Source organism: Amborella trichopoda, chromosome 9 (genome assembly GCF_054954075.1).
Source record: "Amborella trichopoda isolate Santa Cruz 75 chromosome 9, AtrichopodaSantaCruz75HAP2 v2.0, whole genome shotgun sequence".
In the NCBI taxonomy this organism is placed as follows: Eukaryota; Viridiplantae; Streptophyta; class Magnoliopsida; order Amborellales; family Amborellaceae; genus Amborella; species Amborella trichopoda.
In genome coordinates this window covers 41,727,039-41,748,561 of record NC_142344.1, presented here as the reverse complement: position 1 = coordinate 41,748,561, position 21,523 = coordinate 41,727,039, and positions in this window count along the sequence as shown.

Genomic DNA, 21,523 nt, shown 5'->3' with positions numbered 1-21,523 from the left:
ACTAAACCAGTGTTTTAAAAAACGCCGAGTCGCAAAAAGTGGATTGTATCGGCTAAAAAATCGGAAATCGTCTGGTTCTAGAGAGAACCGGACGATTCTGTACAGTGACTCACCGATTCATTGTACGGAATCGGCGAGTCCGAACAGTGAATCGGCGAGTCCCGTACGGAAATTTTTTTTTTTTTTTTGTAATCCATGATAGATTTTTTTGTAATACTTGATCGATTTTTTTGTAATCCATGATCGAATTGTTTTTGTTTTTTTGTAATCCATGATCGAATTTTTTGTAATCCATGATCGAAATGTTTGTTTTTTTTTCTTGTAATCCATGATTGAATTTTTTGTTTTTTTTTTTTTTTTGTAACCCATGACAGAATTTTTTGTAATCCATGATCGAATGTTTTGTAATACATGATCGAAATGTTTGTTTTTTTTTTGTAATCCATGATCGAAATGTTTGTTTTTTTTTTTGTAATCCATGATTGAATTTTTTGTTTTTTGCTTTTTTTGTAACCCATGATAGAGTTTTTTGTAATCCATGATTGATTTTTTTGTAATCCATGATCGAATTGTTTTTTTCTTTTTTTGTAATCCACGATTGAATTTTTTGTTTTTTTTTGTTTGTTTTTTTTTGTTTGTTTTTTTTTGTAATCCATGATCGAATTTTATGTAATCCATGATCGAATTTTATGTATTCGATGATCGAATTTTATGTAATCCATGATCGAATTTTTTGTAATCCATGATTGATTTTTTTGAAAATTTGTGATTTTTTTTTTTTAATCCATGATCGAATTTTTTTGTAATCCATGATAGAATTTTTGGAAACTTTGTGATTTTTTTTTTTTAATCCATGATCAAATTTTTTTTTGTAATCCATGATAGAATTTTTTGAAAATTTTTGATTTTTTTTTTTAATCCATGATCGATTTTTTTGAAAATTTGTTATTTTTTTTTTTAATCCATATTATTCAAAGAGAAAATAAGAGAGATGATGATTCTGAGGCCACCCTATCCCAGCCATATTATTCACATATCGAGTCCCAACAGCAACAGTGTAGGGATGAGCACGACAGTGCAGGTGAGCATGAAGGATGGACAATCTTCGGGGATTTTAGATTGGGAACACAACAAAACACTAACACTCAGGGATTTGAGAATAGTCAGACGCCTGCTAATATCGATGATTCGGTTTTAGATCGAATCAATGAATTGTTAAACGAATTCAATCAATGGCACCAGCGTGACCAAGAAGAACAATAACGTCGTCTATCATTTTATTTTTAGATCATATGTTACTAATTTTATGCTTTATTGTAGTCCATGTATGTTGATATACTTATTCCATGATAATTATATGTTTATCCTTTTGTGTGATGTAAATTAAATGTTGAATGGCGGTTCATGCAGGGAAATAACATATCAATATTCGCATATTCATTAAAAAACATGAAAATTCTTAATGGAGTACCCTCATTTCTTATTGACTTCCTAAAAAACAATATTTATAATGAATTTTAATAATTTTTTCGGATTTTTTTTAAGCTTTATTCTGACCGATTCACCCGATTCCCCATCCGGATCGCCGATCCGGATCGATTTTTTGGAAGCCCGATCCGGGTCACCGATCCGTTTTTTAAACCATTGCACTAAACCCTTCTCGGTAAATCCCAATGCCCAGGTATCTTAGGTTTTTTTAAACTCGGCTGGCCTAGCATGCCGATTCTAGTCCGAGTATCGACAAATTGCATTTGCTTAGTATGGTTCACAAGAGCACCACACTCCCACTGAGTTTATGTTTCACTATATAAAATGCTCATATAAGCTCTTACAAGGCCTTTAAAGGCCACATAAACCCAACATCTCCCACTTAGCCATTGGAGGCCTTACAATATCTCTTTCTCACATTTTCATCCCCCAATTACAATCTCTCTCTCAATTATTTTTTACTTATTATGTCTTATTATATTAATCATGGCTTGCGCCAGCAATCCTTTCACAAAGGATTTATGGAGGCAGTGCCTCTTTCTCTTTGCCACTCAGATCTCATTCCGAACATAGTTGTAGTCTATCTTTCATGTCGCATCGCAAATCATGGATCTGTTATTGCAAAAGATTATCACGTACCCTCATCGCATGGGGTTGTATCTTCATGGGCTTAAAGCAGTTCTTCAATCAAGCTGCTCCCTTCTATAGCCATACAACTAGTGCTACACGTTCGGGTTCTATGGATAAACAACAGTATGTTGTTCCAGCTGGCCTTTCAAACACAAGCAGTTGCTCTCACTGGAATATTGAGTTCATATGGATCTTTCATAATAGGATACTTGTATATCTGAATATACAAGCAGCTAAAGATAATTGTGGGATTGTTAATAGCTCCCACTCAAACATAACACATAAGAAATATTATCTCAGCATTCTCATGCCTGTGTCATGAGATACTATAGCAAGTCTCTTATCAAATAGTAACTCAATTCCCATTTGGTTTAGCAAAATGCTAAAACCATTTTTCGAACCACAAAGGTTCAACCACACTAGTCACTTGGTTGTAAACCCATACAAACTAAGTTATCTAATCGACACATCATGTGTCAAGGAGATCTAGCAAGATGGCCATCCTATGACATACTCTATAATTCTGGTATTAGGTAATCGAAGATTTTAAAGAACTCAAAACCAGGTCACATAATCGGTACTATGAAAACATGAGTCAAGACATGTGAGTATTTGAAAACAGTGCATAGATTAATGACACATTTTTCACATGTACAAAACATACTTTCAAGACCCATTGGTCTTTTTTTTCTTTATATCAAAACTCTTGACATGATATATTTTACTAAACAATAAGTAGAAAATAACATAGTGGTTTAAATATGATTTTTCTCAAATACTTAGTGGACCTCGCAAGACTATTGGGTTTTCTCAAAATCATATCCAAAAACTTATGTTTTTCACAAATGATCCTATTTAAAATATATGCTTAGTCTTTGTTTGAACACATTTTTCTACACCTTGGGTCCCTGATACGGAATAAAGGAGAAGCCGGTCAATAAAGCCCTGACTTACAGTGGAATTTTTTACAGTCTCAAAATTGTCCTAGAACGGGTTAGAATCTTCCTAAGGACTTCAAAATGCCACTTGCCAAGTTTGATTGCAATCCGACATGTCTAAGGTAGTGCAGACAAAAAAGTAGTTTCAGAAAAGCCCGCATTGGATCTGTTTCAATATGTCAAATGGCAATGGGACCTCTACCATTGGATCTGTCACGGTCGAAAAGCCCTCGGGGTCAAGTCTCGGCTTAAACGAATGTTCTAGGACAAAGTTATGGGTGAAATGTTAAAAAGGGGTAGCCTGCATGCTATTCCCGTGCGGCCTCCCTACACCAATCTGTATTAAAGGAGACTGGTTTGCATAGTCACGAGCAGCAACTTCGGAGGCTCATATCTTACTCATTACGAGTCAAATCGAGCTCAAATTTTGCGAGCGTGTTCGTCTCGTCAATATTAGTGTTTTGATAATGGCACACCTCGTGACGATGCTCGAGTAGGGAGAAAAACTAGAGAGAAGTTGACAATTTGTAAAGATAGTTGTAGGAAAATCGACAGTAGCACGACCCACTCGAGCGGCCATATCACGGTGCTCCCGTATCTGAAAGATGTGAAATCAATTGCATCATGTACGTAAAATCCTGAGGCTATATCTGGTATGAACCTTGTGTATGATAAATGGTTGGATTCGGCACACGAAGGCGTCAAAGTTTCTGTAGATTCCAATCGCCGGATTTCAAGATCCGGCCAAAAACCCAAGACGACGAAGTCTTCGTCCGGACACGAAATCGAGCTGCGTTTGTTGCAACGGGATCGTGACGACATGCTCAATGCAAGTCAACAAATAAATAAAAGAAAAACATCAAGAAACAAAAACACTATCGATCGAAAGTTTCCAATATTCATACAAATTTCAAGTTGCATGATCGTGGCCTAAAAATCGCGATCTGTGGCTCGAAGTTGGTATTAAATCAATCGTCATGCCGAGCCCAATGAGAAAGTAATCATCTTCAGCCAAACCGACGCTGGAGCAACCTTGAACCATCCATGGAAGATCAAGCATGTTCTACGACAGCAGCAGGAACTGTTTTGGAATTTTGTGTATTGTTGGGCAGCAGCAAAATCATCATTTTGCACCCAGTTTTAGATTTTTTTTTAACTCAAATAAATTTTAATTATCATCAATTAGGCTAGATTTTGGGCATCCACCCATGTTTGGGCTCAATTCTATAAATACATACTAAACCTAATTGTAAAAGGCTTCCCCTCAATTTTCAATCTCATGAATAAAATTTGAGAGTTTCACATTGAAATTGTGGGTACATCTTGGAGAGAGAGAGAGAGGAGAGAGAAGAAAAAGTTTGGTACCCTTCGATGAAGGTACCTTTATCTCTCCTCCTCTCTTCCCTCTCTTCCTCTCTCCTCCTCTCTTCTCTCTCTCCTCCTATCTTCCCTCTCTTTCTCTCTTCTCCTATCTTCTCTCTCTTCCTCTTCTTTCTTTCTCTCTCCTCTTTTTCTTCTCCTTGTATTTCTTTCTCCTTGATCTTTCCTTTCTCTCTTCTCTCCAGTCATGCATGGCGGTATCCATCGTCGAGCATGACATCCTCTTTCTTCTCTTAATCTCTTGAAACATATACAATGAGTCGGGCCATAATCCGAATGGCGGGCCTGGCCTCTATCCAAGTTCCCCTGTTTCCATGTCATGCACGGCGGTGCTCATCGCCGCGCGTAACATTTTTCCCTCTATTTTTTGACAAAGACAGAGAACCGGGCCCTTTCCCAAAGTAGAAAGTTGGGTCGTGTCTGAGTCCCTTTTGACACGCACGGCGATGCCAATCGATGTGCATGGCTTCTCTTTTCTCTCTCTTGTCTCTTTCCCTCTGTCATGGATGGCAGACCCCATCACCGTCCATGTTTTCATCTCATTTCTCTCTCCTCGATCATGGACGGTGGAACCTCATTGTCATCCATGCTTTCTCTCTCATGTCCTTTCCCTTTGTCATGGATGGTGGAACCCCATCACCATCTATTTTTTTGCCTACTTTCTCTCTCCTCTATCATGGACAATAGAACCCCATTATCGTCTATATTTTCTCTCTCCTATCTCTTTCCCTCTATCATAGATGGTGGAACCCCATCGTTGTTCATGTTTTCCTCTCCTTTCTCTCTCCTCTATCATGAACAGCAGAACCTCATCGCCGCCTATGTTTTCTCTTTCCTCTGTCATGGACGGCGGAACCTCATTGCCGCCCATAGTTTCTCTCTCCTCTGTCATGAACGGTGGAACCCCATCGCCGTCCATGTTTTCTTTTCTCTTCTCACTCTCTATCATGGACAGTGGAACCTCATATACATTCATGCTTCTGTCTTTCTTCTCTCTCTCATGTGACGATAGAACCTCATCGTCATCCATGCCTTCTTCCATTTCTCACTCCCCTGTCATGGACGACGGAACTCCATCGCCGTCCATGTTTCTCTTCTCTTGTCTCTCTCTTCCTTCTCTCTCTTCTTGCTCCCTCTTTTCTCTTCTCTCTCCTTTCTCTTCTTTCTCACTGCTCTTCTTTTCTTCTTTCCTCTCTCTTCTCTCCTTTCTTCTCTTCTTCTCTTCTTCTCTTCTTCCTCTCTCTGTTCCTTTCGTCTACCCTCTTCTTCTCTTCTCTCTTCTCCTCTCTTCTTTGCTCTTCTTTTCCCTTCTTCTCTTCTTCTTCTCTCTCTTATGTTTTCTCTCTCAATCTCTTATTTTCGTCTCTCGCTTTTCTTCTCTTCTTCTTTTTCCTTCTTCTTTCTCTTTCTTTCTTCTCTATTATCTCTCCTTCTTATCTCTTCTCCTCTCTTCTCCTTCTCTCTTTCTCTCTCATTTGACCAAGGGAGGCTAAGTCAAGCACTACCATGGTAGTCTTATCGTCGAGCAGTATTGTTGCCGTGTCGGTCTGAGTTACCGTGCCTGTCTTGCTGCCACAATAGGCTAGCCATCTTGTCAGGCTGGTCGATGTTGGTTCTGTGGTCGAGTAGTATTACCGCCGTACTGGTTTGAGTTACCGTGCCTGTCTTGCTACCACGCCCGTTCAATCACTTGCTGGTCTAGTTACTGTGTCAGTCAAGCCACTTGGTCAAATTCTTCTTTTACCATTTTCTCTGTTCTATCTCTTTCTTCTCCTTTCATCATCTCAATCTCTATCCTATTACTCTTTTCTTCTTCTTTTGGATGTGCATGCCTATGTGCATTCGCCTAGAGACAAGTTGGGGTCCCTTGGCCCACTTGTCTTGTAAAATCAACGATGTGTGTGTGATCGCAGAAACAAGAGACTACAGGTCAAGGGAGGCGATTTCAAACTAGTTGAAGGACTGGGGGGCTGTCCGTCGTGATCTAAGAGGGTGCCCACGTGATTCAGTTCGAGTGAGTCACGGACCCAGATGAGGTGTGTCCCGCCTCACATTAAAATTCTTCTCTCATCGGTTGGTATACCTGCCTTTGTTTTTTAACAAGGTTCTCGAGAGAGCAGTCTCAAGTCTCAGGTTCCCCTTGAAACCTAAGACACATGTCACCAGGTCATCCCGACTCAGAGGACGAGATCGAGGCATGTAACCAGCTTGGTGACTCCACTAGAGACTTACTACCCCTTTGTCGGATCGTCCTTGTTTGGCTAGTCTGTCCTTTGTCTTCTGTATTATACACACATGGCTTCTAGGTTTCTTAACCCATTTATCCGGATCGGGGATTTTCTCATTCCCGCATTCGCGATCTTCTCCCGGGAACAAGTCCCTCGAACTTCATTCCCAACCTTCCTTCTGAGGAAAGACCCAGTGTCTAGCTCCCGCGTCCTAACCTGGATAGGTGTGAGAAGGGACTTAAAGGTCCTTAACTCCCCATCTCTTAGCTCAGGTGGAACCTCCACATAAGCACACTGCATTGCTAGCGCATCTGCTACCACTCAGAGCATGCACCCTATCATCGGCAAGTCACTTGCCGGTTGCATTGCCGAGGTATGCCGAAAGGCTGCCCAATACCTTTTTGCAAAAGGCAAGGAAGTTGTCGTTGCTTTTGTGGGTCGTCGCAAGGCTACCCCTCACATTCCTGCAACACCTCAGGTCTCTATGCTTAGAGACTCAACACATCGAGGCGGAGACCTGGAGCCTTCACCTCGCGCACACACCCTAAGGCTCTTGGGTTAACCACTCAAGCCACACCTCCGAGCAACGCTTATGTTACCTTGGGACAGTGCCCAAGATCAGCCCTCCTTGGGCCAGGTCATGTACATGTTATGCATGCGCATCCCACCACTCGGGGCATCACCATCGCTGCGCCAACCCGAGTACATGGAAGACGACCCCCTCGTCCTCCCTCTCAGCATACACTACTGCACCCTGGATGGGGTAGGCTCCCTCATGCTTCCTTATAGACACGTGCTTGCGGTTAGCGGCCTCCTAAGGCCAGACCAACTATTCGAGCCCAGGCTGACCCCAAAGCCACCCGTGATCCTTCTTCAAGGGGCGCACACGCGTTGCCTTCCTGAACTGCTGCTCCTCACTCCCGACTCAGGTGCTGTCATTAGTCGACCCTTCCCCCACCAGCCCCTTCTCTTTTGGGCAAGCACGTCGAGCCCTGTTACTCGAAGACCTTCCCCAAGAGTACCATCTTGAGCCAGCCCCATCGGCTCGGTCATGTCTCTGGAGCTCATAAGAGATCTCGGGGCAAAGATTTGATGGGAGATCAAGTCCTTCGTCCTCCCTATCCCAGTTCCTGGCCCACACCCATTGCCTCACCTAATGGAGACGGCTCTCTCTTGTGCAAGGAGGTCTGACCAGTTGTAGTCCCGATCGCAGTTCTGGCATAAGGTCCACCAAAAACTCAAAGCCAAGTGCGACAGGGGTATGCAAATCAGGACCAGAGAAGCCACTAAAACAGTTGTGGCACCCAGCTCCGATGACCCTCTTCATCAGATGCCCTTTTACCCTCTTCAGATGACCAAGCCTGTAGAAGAAGTATGTGAATCCTACACCATGGTCAGTGTTGTAGAAGATGATCCAAGCACTCAGCAACCAGAGTCCCAAGACCGTCAAGAACCGGTCGTCACACGGTCGGCATATAAGACTCGAGTTTAGTCGGGGCATGCTGAGCCATTACTGATTGATCTGCCGCACGTAACTCGCCAAACTCGGAAGCCTTCAACAGAACCTAAGCTTACTGCCCTGAGGAAATGGTTAGCGTTATGGTTGCGATAGAACCTAACGAATCCCAGGAGGAATGCATGGATAGGTTCAAGCAGATGGTGCGAGCGATGATGGAGAAGATTGATCGCATGGAAAGCATGCGGTCCCCAGTTAATGTATCCCATCATAAGGATGACTCCCATCACTCGGATGATGCAGCTCCAAGGTAGCCTCCGCCTCTTGCCTCATAAGACAATTTCGTCCCTCACCTCATCTCACAGGCAGACATCGACACTATGGTAACCCATAGCTTAAAGTGTAGACAAATCTCGAGAACGCAAGGTACAACGCTTTACCAGAAGTCGTACCCTTCCTACTACCCCTCCTACATTGACCAGGTTATGTTTTCCTCGGACTACAACAAAGGGAAGTTTCTTCTATTCAATGGTACGACATCCCCACACCAACATATCACTCATTTCCAAGTGGCGTGTCGAGAGATAGCGGCTGATGGGAGACTTCTCCTCTGTTAGTTTGTTGAAACTCTTGATGATCTGGCCTTTCAATGGTATGCTCGGCTTCCCCCAAATTTAGTACATACTTGAGAGGAAATGGCGAAATTGTTCCATCAACGCTTCTAAGAGGTCGAGAGAGAGATCCAAACTATCGAGCTCTTCACCTTGACCCAGGAGCCTGACGAACCCATGGATCGATCAATTCATAGCAAGATGGAGAGATTTGGCTGCCCTCCATCCTAATCCCATGCTTGAGAAGGAAGTAGTCCAAACCTGTGTGAGAAACATGCGACCTGAGATCGCTCTACATGTTGAGGCCTCCAATCCGACCTCCATGTCAGAGCTGATCTCTAAGTCATTTCACATAAAGAGTTTTTCATGCCACCATAGCGGGTCACGACAACTGCCTTCGAGCCTAGGAAATAACCGGGGCAATGGTAACTCTCGGACCAACGCCCAGGGAAACCAACTGAAAGGGATAATCAGTGCTGTCGTCATCGTAAGCGATCCAAAGAAGGCTACCTCTCTGACTTTGGACCTCTCCAAAGGGGTAGGCACAACAAAGACACCTACGAACATTAATAAAGACGATTATTGGGCCAGGCATAAGAATAAAGTCTACCTTTTTGAAAAGGAATGGGTTCCTGCGCTACTCCGACTATTACAAGAACAGAACATGATCGAGCTGCCTGAGACAAAGTTTACTGAGTAAGCTGGACTCGACACCCATGCGAACTACTGTGCTTATCATCAGAGCATAAACAACAGCATTGAGGAATGCTACATGATCAAGGACTTCATCGAGGCTTTGATTCAAAAAGGTCAGATAAAGCTCGAAGATCTTAAGACAGCATTCAGGACAACTGAGGCTTCCCAGACGGTGATAGTACAAGAGGAAAGCGAAGGCCCGCACTCTTCTGATGAGCTGCCATCAAATCTCCCTCAGGCTTTGTTCGGTATGATGCTCCAACAAGGACTGGTCACACCAAAGCCGGCAAGGCAGCCCAAGCGCCTTACTCAAGGAATTGAGAATCACTGGTGCCCATATCATCAGATATGGGGCCACAAGCTAAGCGAATGCTATGGGTTCGAAGCCATAGTCGCGAAGAAGGTGCAAAGAGGTCACATTTCCTACACCGTCATGAAAGAACACCCACAAGTCAGTGACCCCGTCCATGAGGGTACTTCAGTGCAAGAATCTCTTGATGCCTCCGATCCTGCTAAACCCCCGTCTTCCCAACCATGGAGAGTCTACCATGGGCGAAGCAGACTGAAGTACTTAAAGAGAGAGGCAGTTCGCCAGGCTAGGGATGTTCACAAACCTAGCAAGGTGAATCAAGCACCTTTCAAGGCAACCAGGAGGAGACGAGTGCCAAGGGCTGCTCATCAGAAGAACAAGATTCCTCAACCACAAGTCGAGCAAGAATTTCTCTGGCCTCTTCCCTCATTGCCAACTTTATAGGACTTCATCCCCGGCGTGATTACCTTACTCTCTCATGTCACTAAGACGACATCCCTAGGCCATCTCCTACTCGGGGCATATTTGATAAAGGTGATGACGTTAAAAGCACCCCCCAACGATCTGAGCAGGGGAAAGACCTAAAAGACTCCATGCACACGTCCAACTCTGGTGACGATGTACAAAGCTTCCCAAGTCAGTCCGATGAGGGGAATGACCCTAAAAGTCCCTCACCTACTAACCCTTCTTCTTCCTCTTCTTCTTCTTCTTCTTCTTCCCCTTCCTCTTCTATGTCTCCTGCAGGTACAATATTGAGATGTTTAGGCTTCGAGGCTCTTGACAGAAAACTTGAAGGAACTAATATAAGCAGGACATACTGAAGGTGGCTGAGAAAGACGCTAGCCTAGGCGGCTGGATTCTTGACAGTCAGACGCCCTGGCAGCTCGAGCCAAGTTAGAGCCATCTTCTTCCACAAAGAAGCGTAGGAATTCAAAGTCGAAGAAACCCCAGTGGCCCTCTGAGCCCGACTTTAAGCAGAGACTGAGGGAATCAAGAGGGCAGAGCTTCTATTCTTAGGAAATTTATCACATGGAGCAAATCTCAGAAGCATCACCTAGCAGGGGGCAAATGAGCCTGAGATCGGGGAAAACGCTGCAACCTCCCCCTCAGATGCCAGGCATCTTAAGGTTTCCTAGTCCACCGCTTCTCCCTAACTCGAATACCTCAAACAATTTACCCATTCTCAAGCTCCTTGGGCTCCTTCCTTGCCCAAATACCACGAACAATCCACCCATCCTCTAATTTCCTTGGATGCCACTGGTCTCATATACCTAACCACCTTCTAAGACTCAACCTCAAACCTCCACTCCACTTAAACAAATCCCTATCACCCAATCCACCCAGAACACCTAAACCAAGTCGGTTGTGCAACCAAGCCAGCTAGCAGCCCAAAATAAACATCCTCCACCTAAACCTGACCCTCAACCTACCATATTACCTAGACCCATGGTGGATACAGGGCAACATCGGGAAGGTCCTCATGAGGCATGGTTGTCTATATAATCATTGAGTCGCAGCCGTCCCAGGAACCTCAGAGTGAATTCTCTAGACTGGATACATCGGCTCTACCCAAAGTTAATCCTTTCGTCGGCAAGCAAGATGCGGATGCAAGAACCACAACCCATAGTGAAGCTTGACTAGAAGAAGAAATGTCAGGAGTGTGGGTATCTTCACTAAGAGTTAATGAGAAGTCCTCCAAAGCCAATGATGTAGAGTTGCAGAAGGCCCCAGAAGAATAAGAAGCCACAGCTGATGAGCTCGATGAGATAAATCTAGGTGATGAAGTCGACCGCAGGCCCACTTTCATCTTGGCAAATATGTCGCCAGAAGAGAAAGAATTTTACTGCCTTTTTTAGAGCAAACTGAGACGTCTTTGCCTGTCATTACCATGAGATGCATGGTTTAGATCCTCAAGTCGCAGTTCACCATCTTGGCATCAATTTATCTGTCAAGCCTGTCAATCATAAATCAAGGAGGTTCAAGCCTGATCTCGAAATGTAGGTAGATGTTGAGGTGACCAAGCTCACACAAGTGAGTTTCATTCACGAAGTCAAATACCCAAAGTGGCTAGCAAATGTTGTCTCAGTTAAGAAGAAAAATTGCCAAATTAGGGTCTGCATTGACTTTTGTGACCTAAATATCGCTTGCTTGAAGGATGACTTCCCGTTGTCGTTTACAGAGATGTTCATTGACTCCACAACCCACTGCTAGATCTTCTCCTTCATGGATGGATACTTCGGGTAGAATCAGATACGGATGGCGTCAGAAGATGAGGAAGCGACCACATTCTTGACTCCAAGGGGTCTTCTGCTACACAATGATGCCTTTCAGATTAAAGAATGCCGGTGCTATGTGTTAGAGAGCAATCAAAACCATCTTCAAGGACATGATGCACAAGGAGGTGGAATGTTATGTGGATGACTTGGAGGTGAAATCCGAAAAGAAAGATGCTCATATGCGAGACCTTGAAAAGGTGTTCGAATGGTTACGCCTTCATCAAATCAAGATGAACCCCACTGAAATGCGCTTTTGGCATGCGTTCAGGAAAGTTCTTGGGGATCATTGTTAGACGTCGAGGGCTTGAAGTTGAGCCAGTCAAGATCAATGCAATTCAGGAAATGCCGCCACCAACAACATTGCGAGTGCTACGATCCCTCCAAGGGCAGCTGACTTATATCCACAGGATCATCTCAAACCTCTCAGGTCACTGTAATCTGGGATGAAGCATGTTAGTCAACCCTTGATGACATCAAGCAATATTTATTCAATCCTCCAGTGCTCTCTACACTAGTGTTGGGGAAACCTCTCATCCTGTATGTGACAGCTCTAGACGATCACTTGGGGCATTATTGGCACAAAACAATGACGAAGTGAAAGAGACCGCATTATACTATCTTAGCCGCAGGATGCAAGGAGCCGAGAAGAATTATCTCCCTATGGAGAAGATGCGCCTGGCCCTAATCTTCGCAGTACAAAAGCACTACCACTGCTTGCTCAGTCATGAAGTAAAAATTATATCAAAAGAAGATCCTGTAAAGTTTCTCATGACATGCCCATGCTTGTCGGGACGCCTTACTAAGTGGGCATTATTACTGATGGAATTCAACATCACATACATACCACAAAAGGCTGTCAAGGGTCAAGCCCTGACTAATTTTCTCACAGCACATCCTATACCGGCAGAATCTCCTTTATCAAGTGACCTCCCTGATGGAGAAGTATTATGTGCAGAGATTGCTCATGCGTGGGAGATGTAGTTCGATGGAGCCTTCCAATCCGATCGAGGAGGCACAGGAGTGGTATTAATGACTCCGAAAGGGGGGGGGTACTTCCTCTATCCTTCTCTCTCACCGAGGATGGCTCCCATAATGAGGCAGAATATCAGGCCCTTATAATTGGGTTGGAGATAGCCTTCAATCTAGACTTGGAGCAGCTAAAAAATCTATGGTGACTCTGAGTTGGTGATACGGCAGCTTAAGGGGATCTATGACGTGAGAAAAGACACTCTCAAGCCTTATCACGATACTGTAAAATCGTATATGGCTCAGTTTGATGATGTAATCTTGAGTCACATCCACATGAGGTTAAACTCGCAAGCCGATGCACTCGCAAAACTTGGAGCGACAATTCAATTGTCCTCATCAGGGCCCATGCCTGTCTAGCTGGCAAAGTGGAGACACATTGAACTCAGAACGAAGTGGATGCAGATCATGACATAATTCTTTTCCTCGAGTTCCCACCTTATCCATTAAGAGCACTTCTATTGGCCAAAGAAGTTATTGAGGCTGAATAGGAAATGACATGGAGTCAAGGAGCTGAGGTTCAAAACAGGAACCAGAGTTCTTCGACCCAATATGTGTGGAAGTCGAGCAGGTAGAATATTAGAGAGAGCCCATCATTAATTTATAAAGCATGGAAGACTCCTTGTAGATCGTGCCGAGCGCAATAATGTGTGTCGAATGTAACACCCTCCTTGAAGGAGGCACTCTCTTCAGATGATCTTTCAACGATATTCTTCTCAGATGTGTAGACACATAAGAGGCAAATAAGGTGTTGGAAGAAGTACACTCGGGAATCAGTGGACTGCATCAGTCCAGCCCTAAGCTCTATGAACGGATACGTAGATTGGGGTACTATTGGTCTTTGATGATTGCCGACTCCTTAAACTATGCCACGAAGTTCTAGGTGTCCCCAATGCACTCGAGCCTCATTCATCAGCCTCCAGAGCCCTTACACCCTACAGTGGCATCATGGCCCTTTTCACAATGGGGTATGGACATTGTAGGACCTATCGACCCTACTTCTACATTGGGTCATGTCTTCATTCTAGCTGCAACGAACTATTTTTCCAAATGGACTGAGGTGGTCCCACTCAAGCAAGTGCCCGGGGCTACGGTGGCCAACTTCGTACCGGTTTGGGGTGCCTAACTGGATTATATCGGACAATGGCCGTCAATGCAGAAGTCATCACATTGATCGCTTGGTTAACCAGTTCGGCTTCGAGTGGAAATACTCAACTATATACCACCCTCGGGTGAAAGGCTTGGCTGAGGCTTTCAATAAGACCCTATGCAGCGTTTTAAGGAAGTCAGTATCAAAGATGAAAAAGAACTAGCATGAAAAGCTTTCTGAAGCATTGTGGGCCTATGGCACCAGCACATGAAATTCCACTAATTCCACTCCTTATGGTTTATGGGGGTGAAGTAGTCTTGCCTCTTGAAATTCAACTTCCTTCGTTGCGTGTCGCCATACATCAAGGACCCACCGAAGGCGAGAGAGTCAAGCTTCAGTATTAAGAATTTGATGTACTTGATGAAAAGATGCTAGAAGCTCAGCAGAATCTCGAACTCAACCAGGGGAGAATGAAGAGGGCCTTTGACAAGTTAGTCAAAGTTCGCTCATTCGCCCGTGGGGATCTGGTTTTAGTTGTCAAAAGGCCGATTGTTATGCATGGGCAGCGCAAAGGGAAGTTTTAACCTAAATGGGAAGGTCCCTTCATAATTAAGAAAGTCTCACTAAATGGGGCTTACATACTGGCACATCCCGATGGAGAGGAAGCGAAGCCCCCTATCAATGGGCGATATCTAAAGAAGTATTATCCTTGATACGCTCTCAAAAGGCTTAATAGGCAGCAAAAAGGAAGTACGAATAGAAAAGAAGGAAAAAAGAGAGGGAAATAAAAAGAAGCAAGACAGTTCAAACAAAGTGCATTAGAAGGAATTACAAGCCAAAAGCTCATTGTTAGGGAGAATACAAATCTAACATGCAGGTGCGCTAGAGCACCGCTCTTGCACCTAAGGATAAGAGGACGGTTACAAGCCAAAACATTGCTCTCGCATCTGAAGAAAAGAGAGCAGCTACCCCAGCGCTGCTCTTGCATCTGAGGATAAGAGGACGTTTACAGGCCAAAAACCTACTCTCGGATTAGAGAAAGGTAGAAGGCCTTTAGATCAAGTATATCAGACATACAAAGCAAACCCTTCTGCAAGGAACTGGCCTATGATGGAGAGAACACCCTCTTCATAATAAGTACCCTTCCACAGAACAACTTGGAGTTCACTGTTGTGCTAGAGGACTTGGTTTCCAATAGGCTTCATAAGCTTGACCTTGCCATTGGTTACCATCCTTTGCCTACCCAAGCCATCATTGTGCGTGATCCTTGTTGTGCATGACTAAGCGCCTTGCACGATCATCGTCACGCACGACTCAGTGCCGTGCATGATCATTGTTGTGCATGACCTAGCATCGTGCGTGAACATCACTACGCGTGACTTAGCGTCGTGAGTGAACATCGTTGTGCATGACTCAGCACCGTGCACAACCATCGCCATGCGCAACTCATCGTCGAGAATGACCATAGCTGGGTATGACTTACTGTCATCCATGAAACGATCGTTGAGTTGGCGTGGGGGCATGGTATCGCCGCTCACGACGAGCGCCGTGTGCAACCTATCGTCGTGTGTGTTAGCCATTGACCGATTGGATGCTCTGTGACCTTTCATCTTCCCAGCGACTATTCAATTCCTTGTGACCTTTAGGTCCCCGTGCCCCTTTGGTTATTCGTGACCCTTTGAATACTGGTGACCATTCAATTCCCCAAGACCCCTCATTTCCCTAGCAACCATCCACCTTCTCTGAGACCCTTCGTCACCCCCAGCGACTGTTCACTGCCCTGCAGCCTCTCGGTTTCTCATCGAGAAACCTCTCCACTCGCCGAAAACCCACTGGCGAACGTTTCTTGTTCCTCCACACAACCGGAAAATCCTCAAAAGCCGGCTGAAATTCAACGGCAAACCCCTGTGGTAACTTGGGCCCTTTTCCCCTGCTCTCAAAAACTATTGCCAAAATTTCTATAGACCCAGTGAACTCCTTGTTGTTCTCACCCTGGAAGCAACCCTCGTTGGCAGCCTCCTGCAACCCCTCGCGAAGGCCCCTGTGCAACCCTGTCGATGCTCTCTCTTCCCAACTGAAACTTTCTTGCGAACGGACTTCCTGCAATCCTCACCCAAGTACCCTGCGTTCGCACCGGAGTCCTCACCAGAAAGTTCCCCTCTCTCTCTGTTGATCCCACTTTGTTTTACCTTTGGTAAAACGGTGAAAAGTTTTTCTACCCTTATATAGTAAAAACTTTCCCAAAATACCCCTCGTAAACTGAAAATGCCAGACAGGTCCCTGAAGGCCAAATGGTGATGGGTTGGACCAGATCGGGCTCTTGCTCGAAGCCCGAACTCAGGTCACCACCACCCATGAAACCCCGAGCATCAGCTGTTGAAAGAATCAAGATCGAGTCAGGTCCGGGCCTAAGGCCTGAACTCAGACCACGCCGCACGTGACTAACACTGCTTGTGACTAACGTCACACGTGAATGACCATTCAGCGTCGCGCGTGAAAGACCATTCAGCGCCGTTTCTTCAACTATCACCCACATTAGCTCCTCGTGTATTAGCACCGCCCATGCTAGCGCCATGTGTGTCAATGTTACTAACGCCCATGCTAGCACCATGTTACTGTTGTGTGTGCTACAGCCATCCATGCTAGCGTCGTGCATGCCCTTATGCTAGGACCTATTACCACCATGAGTGATCTGCCAGCATCCCCAGTAGAAGTTACACCTGTGCCACAGCTCGTCATCCCTAGTGGAGTTACGCGTATGCCAAAAAATAAAGTCATGCTTACCTCTTCAACTCCTAGTGGGTCTGTTCCGCACTAAGTCATTATCCTCACTTAGACCCTTTCCCATATTATCCCCAGGGAGTCGGGTTACTTTCTATAAACATGTTCTCCATAGAGTCTTATCCTTTACCCTAAGGAGTCACATTTGCCCCCTAATCTCCAGTGAAGTCCACTTCCGTTTGCATCTAAGCCCCTGCTGGTATTAACCATTTTATCTGCAGGGAGTCGGATTGTCGTCCATGCTTTTATTCCCCATGGAGCTTCACCTATATGGTGACCCACGCAATGGTCTAGTTGCACGACCCTAAATTGGATAGCCAAGGTATAGTTGCATGACCCTGAACTGTATGGTCCTAGCTGCATAACCTTAAAGTGCATATCCATGGTCCAAACCATATGACCCTAAACTATAGCAAAGGTGTAGTTGCACGACCTTAAACTACATGGTCCGAGCTGCATGACCTTAAAATACATAGTCATGGTCCAAACTATATGACCTTAAACTATAGCAAAGGTCTAGTTGCAGACCCTAAACTGCGTGGTCCTATCTACATGACTTTAAACTGCATGGCCACGTTCCAAGCTATATGACCTTAAACCATAGTGCACGTCTTAGCCACATGATGTTAAACTGCTTTACCCAGGTCCCTGAGGCATGACCTCAAACTCGCCCCTACACACGTGCACCGCCCCTACACATGCGCACATGCCCTTACACACGCGCACACGCCCCTACACACGCGCACACGTGCACACGCCCCTACACACGCTCACACACCCCTACACATGCTCACACACCCCTACACACGCGCACACACCCTTACCAACCGTTACCTTGTGGGTCACCACTTTCCACCTTCCATCCATGTCCCATTCATCCCTTATAGACAACCTCGAGTCATCTCCCCAAAGTGAGTCAAACCACCACCATACTCACTCTGTGGCTTCCACAAACTACCGTTTATCACCACTACGGTCCAGTTGTATGACCTTAACTATAGTGCATGTCCTGACCATATGAAGTTAAAAGGCCTTGCACAGGTCCCAAAGGCATGACCTTAAACATACCTTCACAAATAAATAATATTGATAAAAAAGAATAATGGGAATGGTGTACACCTGGTCAAGGGAATTCCATAAGTAAAAATGACAGATGAGCATGGTCATGAAACCATGAGTAAGAGAGTTCCGTGAAAATAAAAACCCGGGCACAGTGAAAACCCAAAAGGGCACCATGAGTAAAAATGAAAGAACAAAGGTGGACATGGCCAAAGATCATGGGTAAAAGAACCCTAAAGAAAAGGAGGATGGTGAAAACCTTCTCTATGGCGCCACTTCCCTAGTTTAAGTAAAAACTTACAAAGGGAGCTTGAACCAATAAGCAGGTTGATACAGCGCCCAACTCATGGGCGGATTCAACCCGCATTACAAGAAAAAATCCCTGGTGTCAAAATGCCTTGATACCAAGACCAAAAAAGATGAGCCTCAAGGAAATATTCCAACAACTTGAGTCCATTAGCAAAAGGACTCGAAGGACATAAGACTCACTAAGAAGGCAAGACAATTCTCATGAAGAAGGGCACCATTCCCAAGAGCTTTCTAACACACTTCAAGATGCTGAAGGTGCCCCAAGAAAGCTAAGTCAGCCAGACCTTGGACCTGTTATGCAGCAACAAGGATTGAGCCCTCAAGGGTAACCTCAGACAAAGAAGAGAGGTATCCTGATTGTTGAAACTGCTAGCAGTAAGCATGGTTGTGCCCACAGCTGGTCACTTGGACAAAATGAGGTACCCTGCTTACCAAGGAAAATCTGATGCGAAGAGCAAACAGCCGTCAGCAGAAGGCCCTTCAGCAAACCATACAAAACAAACAACAAAACAAAGAAAACCAGACTACATGGGAAAAATTCCCTTAAGCATGACACTTGGCACATGACCACCAGAAGGGTCTAATTCTGACCAACGAGGTCCGTACAAAATCCTCAGCTGCCAGAATCATAAACAGTCCCCTGAGGGTGAGGACTTCGAAAGGATCCCTCAAAAAGTCTCTTCTCCCCCAAAAGTCTCTATAGAGCATCCAAGTTGCAGCATTGCGTGGATATCTCCTCGGCGTTCACGTGGTCCTATGGCTAGGAAGAAAAAAGTAATAAAGCCAAGAAAATTTTTTGAATGTTGTCCTTCTCACTTCTCTCAAAGCACAACATTCGCCAGGGCAAGCTGTTTGAACACATTTTTCAACACCTTGGGTCCCTGATGCGAAGTAAAGGAGAAGTTGATCAATAAAGCCCTGACATACAGTGGAATGTTTGACAGTCTCAGAATTTCCCTAGAACTAGTTATAATCTTCCTAAGGACTTCAAGATGCTACCTGCCAAGTTTTGTCGCAATCCGACATGTCTAAAGCAGTGCAGACAAAGAAACAGTTTCAGAAAAATCAGCCTCTAGCACCCTGGACAGGCCAAATAACTAAAACGCTATTTTTGATGCTACAAATGGCTTTGCGATCATTGATATTAGATCTGGCATGGTCGAAAACCCCTAAAGGTCAAGTTTTGGTTTAAACAGACATTCCAAAACAAAGTTCTAGGTAAAACATTAAAAATGATAGGCCGCACGCTATTTTCGTGCGGCCTCCTTGTACCAATATTCATTAAAGGAGACTGGTTTGCACAGTCACGAGCAAAAACTTCAGAGGCTCATATCTTACTCGTTACGAGTTAGATCGCGCTCAAATTTTGCAAGCATGTTCATCTCGTCAAGACGAGCGTTTTGATATGTGGCATGCCCCATGACGATGCCCAAGTAGGGAGAAAAACTAGAGAGAAGTTGACAATTCGTGAAGACAATTGTAGGCAAATCAGTAGTAGCACGACCCACTCGAGTGGCCATATCGCGACGATCGTGTGCCTGATTGACACGAAACCAATTGCATCATGTACGTAAGGTCAGAGGCTATGTCTAGTCCGAACCCACGTATGATGAACAGTTGGGTTTGGCACAGAATGCATCAAAGTTGCTGAAGATTCTGGTCGTTGGCTTTTAAGATCCGGCCAAATACCCAAGATGACGAAATCTTCATCTGAGCACGAAATCGAGCTGCGTTTGTTGTAACGCGATCGTGACGATATGATCAGTGCAAATTAGTAAAGAAATCAAATAAAAACATCAAGAAACAAGCATACTATCGATCGAAAGTTTTCAAGATTCATACAAATTTCAAGTCGCATGATCGTGGCCTAAAAATACTATCCGTGGCTCGCAGTTGGTATCAAATCGATCGTCATGCCGAGCCCAACAAGAAAGTAATCATCTTTCGGCCAAACAGGCACCGGAGCAACCTCAAATCTTCTATGAAAGATCACGCATGTTCTAGGGCAGCAGCAGGGATCATTTTGGAATTTTGTGTATTATTGGGCAGGGGCAAATCATCATTTTGCACCAATTTTTAGATTTTTTTAATTCAAATAAATTGTAATTATTATCAATTAGGGTAGATTTTGGGCATCCACCCATGTTTGGGCCCAATTCTATAAATAGATGTTAAACCTAAATGTAAAGGGCTTCCCCTTAGTTTTCAATCTCATGAATAAAATTTGAGAGTTTGACATTGAAATTGTGGGCACGTATTGGAGAGAGAGAGGAGAGAGAAGAAAACTTTCGGTACCCTTCAGTGAAGGTTACTTTCTCTCTCCTCCCTCTTCCCACTCTTTCTCTCCTCCTCTCTTCTCTCTTTCTCTCTCCTCCTTTCTTCTCTCTCCTCCGCTCTTCTCTCTCCTCTCTTCTCTCTTTCGCTCTTCTCCTCTCTTCTCTCTTCCTCTTCTTTCTTTCTCTCTCCTCTTTTTCTTCTCTCTATATTTCATTCTCCCTGATCTTTTATTTCTCTCTTCTCTCTAGTCTGCATGGAGGTGTCCATCGCCGAGCATGACATCCTCTTTCTTCTCTTAATCTCTATCATCGCTGAGCATGACACAATGAGCCGAGCCGTAATCCAAATGGCGGGTCTGGCCTCTGTCCAAGTTCCCCTTTCTCCATGTCATGCATGGCGATGCTCATCGTCGCGCACGATATTTGTCCCTCTGCTCTCTGACAAAGACATTGAACTGGGCTCGTTCTCAAAGTGGCTGGTCAAGTCGTGTCTGAGTCCCTTTGACACGCACGGCGATGCCTATCGTCACGTGTCTTCTCTTTTCCCTCTCATATCTCTTTCCCTCTATCATGGACCATGAACCCCATCATTGTCCATATTTCATCTCCTTTCTCTCTCCTCAATCATGGACGGTGGAATCTCATTGCCATCCATGTTTTCTCTCTCTTGTCTCTTTCCCTCTATCATGGATGGTGAAACCCCATCTCATCCATGTTTTTGCTTCCTTTCTCTCTCCTCTGTCATGGATGGTAAAACCCCATCGCTGTTCATGTTTTCTCTCTCCTATCTCTTTCCCTCTGTCATGGATGGCGGAACCGCATCGCTATCCTTGTTTTTCTCTTTTTCTCTCTCCTCTGTCATAGACAATGAAACATTATCACCGCCAATGGTTTCTCTTTCCTCTATCATGGATGGCGGAACCCCATCGTCGTCCATACTTTCTTTTCTCTTCTCACTCTCTATCACGG